The following is a 6000-nucleotide window of genomic DNA, read 5'->3' as shown; positions in this document are numbered from 1 at the left end:
CCCAATGATATGCTTCTTTCTATGGAGCTGATATGGCTGTGTGCATGAGGCTTAAACCATACTAGCCAAATCTCCGGGAAAGTCATTGAAGTTACTGGAAGAAAGGAAGACCTTCCGGAAGAGGTGGCAAACCTCCTGATTACCATGACTTTTCTCTCCATTGAGGCATCATGAAAGAGGTGTAATGGGGGGTTATAAGGGTGTGGCCCAAGAAGAGAACTGGCTTTTGATAAACATTTTCCCCATGCTGAGTCCTTCCGGAAGAGATGGTCAAATAGTTGGCAACTGTGCTTAAATTATTGTTGAAAAAAAATGTATATGCTAAGTGAAATTTACATAAATTTAGGTGACGGCACAACCAGGGCAAATTGTACCAAGTGAATCAAATGCTGCTTGTGGCAGAAACGGTGTACAGCTATCAAGATACAAGTAAATTTCTTTCTCTTATGGCACATAATGGGTGGCTTAAATAAACCAGAAGTCTGCATCTTTAACACTAGAAGTCCCAGAGAGGGGTCATTTAACATTTCTACCATTGGAACCCTATGGAGCTCGAAATTCCTGGGACTTCTAGTGTTAAAGGGGTTGTCCAGTAGTCCAGCTTAATAAATTAAGGTCCCCATAAAATAAAAACAGTGAATACTTATTTCCTGCAACGGTGCCGATCTAGTGCTGTCAGCAGGGGTGACGGGAGTTGTGTCACATGCAGGTTGCAGCCAATCAGCACTTGACACAATGCGTCACATCACACGCCGCAAACAGTGGCACTGGCATCTCTGGAGGAGGTGAGTATACACTGCTTTTATTTTAATTAGGGTCCTGAATTGATTAAGACTTCATAAATTTGATGCATTTTTGTGTCCTTTTCTTAACCATGTTCCTTTTCCCTAGACACTATTTGGCAAAAGCATTAACTTCAGCATGTAAGATAAGTCACAGTCCTCCAAATGAAGAACAGCTTTGCCTTGATGGTGTCTAGGCTGATGGACATGTCTGTTCACATACTTCTGCATCTATGGCTATTTGGAGACTAGGAAAGCGGTGTAGTCTTTGAATAAAGCTTCACTAAGAAGCGCAAGAAGAGAACCTCTACTACTTATACATTAGTCAATCATGTCCCCATCACATGTGTCAGAATATAGATTTTGGGCACAATTCATTATTGGGTTTGCACATTTTTTGTGCCATATTAATTTTTCATTTGCCCCTTTTTTAAGTCTATTCTTTATGTGTTTGCCGGTTTTTTTCCTATTTACCTTTATGGGCAGAAGTTAGGGTACTCAGATGTTGCTGTCTATATAGTTACATAGTTCCATAGTTACTTAGGTTGAAAAAAAGACCTTGGTCCATCTAGTTCAACCTTCCTCCACCAATTATACTTTTTGTCACTAAGTCATTTTTAACCAACAATGTTATGTGTACTGAGGAAATCATCCAGCCCTTTTTTAAAAGCTGTTATAGGATCTGCCATTACTACCTCTTGTGGTAGGGCATTCCACAGTCTGACTGCTCTAACTGTAAAGAACCCTTTCCTATTTAGCTGAATTACTTTTCTTCCACTCGCAGTGAGTGCCCCCTGGTCCTTAGTACTGTCTTTGGAAGAAATAAGTCATGTTCCAGTCCTTTATATTGACCACACATGCATTTATACATATAAATGAGATCTCCTCTGAGACATCTAAAAATAGCTTTCTCTGCACCACATCTCATCCCTCCTCTCTGTCTATCACTGGACCCATCCCCTCCGTTCCGCAACTGATCTGAGACTAACATCCTCCATAAGGCGAACCTCACACATCTGTCTCCAAGACTTTTCTCATGATACACCAGTTTTCTGGCATGCACTACCCCAAATGATGCGACTAATATCTAACCCCTCATCTTTTTAAGCGTGCTTTAAAAACACATATCTTTAGACAAACTTATCTCAATTTAGTAAACTAAAGGGTGCTTTACACGCTGCGACATCGCTAGCGATCTCGTTAGCGATTTGACACGCCAGATCGCAGATAAGATTGCTGAGATCGCACATAGGTCATTTTTTTTTTTTGTAGCGCCAGTCACATGTGCGATCTCGGCAAATCGTATGTGCGATCTGGAGTGTTACATCGCTAACGAGATCGCTAGCGATGTTGCAGCGTGTAAATCACCCTTTATTCTCCCCTGTTCCCACCTTCTAAATGCTATTCATAACCTTCTCTCTCCAATTTCTGTCCTCACATCCTCCATACAACCAATAGCACATAGGCGCAATTAACTATTTAGTGTCTGATGACTGAATCATGCGACTTTATATAAAAATCATTATTTATTATATATTATAATGATTAATATTTATCATAAGGATGTCTTGACCAGACACTACAAGCATGTTCTACTGTGTCCCCCTATTTCCCCATTAACTATAAGCTTGCGAGTAGGGCCCTCACTCCACCACTGTTGAACTATGTGTTACTTTGTGTTGTCTTTATTGTCTGTACATGCCCCTGTTTAATTGTAAGGTGCTGTGGAATATGTTGGTGCTATATAAATAAAATGTATTATTATTATTATTATTATTAATAATATTAATAATAAATAGCCATTCTCAGAAGTGTTGCAAATTTGTCCAATCCTCCTGTGGAGTGCTTTTATGTATGCCAGAAAAAATTTGGATATTTTTTGGACCATTTTGCAAACCATGTTAGATTTTACATTAAAAAAGTTGCACAAAAAGTTACAGACAAAAAAAATGTTTTGACTTAACACAAGATTCATGGAACACTTTTACCATTTTAGAAAAATTGGCAAAGAAAAAAACATCAGAGAATACCACAAAACAAGAAAAGTGTCTTCTCAAAATCACAAATGATGGATTGGACCCACAGAAATCAACCCCTTTTTACAATACTTAGGGAAGCAGGTAGGGGATGCTGACATGACAACAGTACCACAGTGCACAGCAGAGTCAGGCCAGCGGGCAATAAGATTATTTTACTATCCACTTGGGAGTAATAAGATTAGCTGTTAGATGCCTTAAGTTAATATTAGATGTACTTGGCAAAGGTCCAAATAGAGAGCACTATGAACTGACGGCACTTTATTGTGTACTGGTGTAATATGTATGTGTGTGTATATACAGAGCGAGAGAAATGATAAATACTATTGGATATTTCTTCTACTAATATGACTGGTGTGGTTTGTATCAGCAATTTGTGAGATTTAAAAAATAACTTTTAATTAGTATTATATAAAATGTATTTGCAGCCGAAAAACAATCATTAAATCACACATTTTAAAAACTGTCTATCTGATACGGGAAAGAACGCAAGAAAAAATGTGATGTCTCCAATAGTGGATTAAAACACAACAATCAAAATTATTACCAGTCGTATATAAGGTGACAACCAATACAGACAGTGGTCAGTTTTACAAAGATCGTCCGCAAATACAAAGGATCCATTTATCCTGTTAAAGGGATATCAATATGCCATAAAAAAAATCCATAACAAAACCACTATCCATAAACCTATGGATGTATATAGCGAGATATGAAAAAACATTTTTTACCCATCTGTTGGCCAAGAGAAGTCCTTGCGTATTAGCCCCTGCTTCAGTGACTGATGTTGAAAGCAGTGCAGTAGTCTGGAAATAGCCCTTTTAGGTCAATTAGCACCATTGTTACCACAAGACACCCAACTTAAGGCCAGAGTCACACTTGTGAGAGACTCGTGCAAGTCTTGCATCACATCACCTGACATGGCCTCCAGCTCTCCTGACAGGAGCATCTCAGCTGCATAGAAATACATGCAGCTGACCCGCTCCTGTCAGGAGAGTGTGTGGCCATGCCGGGTGATGCGATGTGAGACTCGCGCGAGTCTCTCGCAAGTGTGACTCCAGCCTTACAAGGAAAGTCCAAGGCTTGTCGCTACACAAAGGATCCCCTAAATTATCCCTACGTGATTCACATGTTTCCACCATTCGGATTCATCAGGGGAATACCTGTGCACGTGTACACACTGTACACCAAAACTCAGATTTTGTCCCCTTTTTGAATATTGGCCCCACATTTGCTATGCTCTAGTCCTATGATACTATTCCTGTTATTATGAAATCTGTGAAGATTAAAAAAAATAATGGTCTGTGTATCCCCGTACTTAATTCATGTAGTACTCGGAGGTGTATGCCATCCGGGCCTAGGGATTTATCTACTTTAGTGACTTTGAGTAGGCGCCGTACTTCCTGCTGGGTAAGCTGGTGACATTTAATTTATGGTCTCCCTGATCATGTCATCTGTCATTGGATTTTCTTGTAAATACTGTAGATAAAATTGAGATTAGCAGATTAGCCTTTTCCTCACCCTCTTTCACCATTTCACTATTTTTGAGGGGGACAACACTATTATATTTGAGTTTTTTACTGTTTATAAAAAGGCAGAATATTTCCCATTTACTGTATGGGAGGAGTGGGGGAGGCACAAGATAGTTAATATACAAAATACTTGCCCAGTTTGCCCATAGTCCAATTACAACACAGCATCTTTAATATTCCAATCTAGGTCGTCCCGAATAAGCCCAGGGTCAAACATTTTAAAACTTGGTTGCACAATATGAAATTGTTCACATGTAGGGGCCTGTATATGCTGATTGGGATTCATATTAATTTTCTCCTCCACCCAAAGGAAACCATAGACAAGTAGATATTTTCTGTTATTTCTCCCTTTTTATTTTACAACTATTTGCATATTTGTGTCGTTTTATTTTTATCATTTTATATATTTTATTGTAAACAATGTATTTTTTATATTAGAGCTTAAAACTTTAATAAGTTTGATCCTTATATGCTCTTGTGGCGCCCTGGACTAGCCAGGTCGTCACAGATAACACACAAACACCCCCACCCCCATCAGACAGTGACACCAGCCAAACACAAAACCCTTGTTGCCTCCCTCCAGTGACTGATGTCCACACCAGGTGGGCGGAGCCAAGCGGTTGGCCCCACCCACCGAGGAGTTCACAGGCCTGGAGGCGGGAAAAGTTCTAGTTTAGTCCAGGAGGTGGAAGTGAGAGGAGTAAACACTTGGGTGTCTGGGTTTGTGGCCCAGGCACTGACAGCAAGGTTGGCAGACGGTGGTGGCCGTCTGCAGGCGTGGTGAAGCAACGCGGAACCGTAGGACCGGGGTCGGGCGTTGGCCCGCCGGTACCGACCGGGGAGCGAAGTGAAGCCAGCACACACAGGCGGAGCCATCGGACCCCGACCAGGCTTGGAGCCACCGACAATAGTCAAATCCGAATATGACCGGAACCCCAGGGGTTTCCTAACAACCAAAGACCCGATAGAAGGCAACCGCCCACACCGTGAGGGTATACAGCTACCGCCTAAGGCTAGAGACCCAAGGGCCAGCGCCTGCGGGCAAACGGGCTCCTCCGGCATCCATACACCGGGGAGCGGACTACCGTTGGGGATCCATAGTAGTCAAACGAGAACATCAAGGTGCAGGGAAAGACAGCCGCCATCACCTGTCCGGGGAGAGACACTGAAGCCGGCTGCGGGACCCGTCCATCCAGCCGTTTGGTTTACCAGAGACTTTGTGACTTTCTGTCTGAGTGAGTACAACAGTGCCATCCGGCACCGCGCCGCCCCTGCAACCCTGCACCTCACCGACCCTGCCTCCCCGTCACATCACCGGGCCCCGGGACCACCAACCCCTACCCACAAAGGGGGAAAACAACATCCCAGCTGCTCCCTACCATCGCTCACGGGATCCCCGTCACCAGCAGCGGTGGTGCCCATCTTCACCACGACCCGTGGGTGGCGTCACGGACTAAATTCCCCAAACCAACCACCCCTTTCACTCACGGGCGAGGAGCGCCGCTCGAGTCCCCGGATCCGGCCCACCGCTCGAGCCACCGAGCAGCAGCAGCCGCACCAGCGCCGGACCCGAGCGTTAGCAAGCGCGCGGCAGTGGCGGCGTCCTCCCCGCCCGCGACACTCTAAAGGATCCATAGTATTCACAGAGTG

The sequence above is a fragment of the Anomaloglossus baeobatrachus genome, chromosome 3, assembly GCF_048569485.1.
Source record: "Anomaloglossus baeobatrachus isolate aAnoBae1 chromosome 3, aAnoBae1.hap1, whole genome shotgun sequence".
NCBI lineage: Eukaryota > Metazoa > Chordata > Amphibia > Anura > Aromobatidae > Anomaloglossus > Anomaloglossus baeobatrachus.
The sequence above is the reverse complement of the archived record's forward strand: the minus strand, read 5'-3'. Positions refer to the sequence as shown.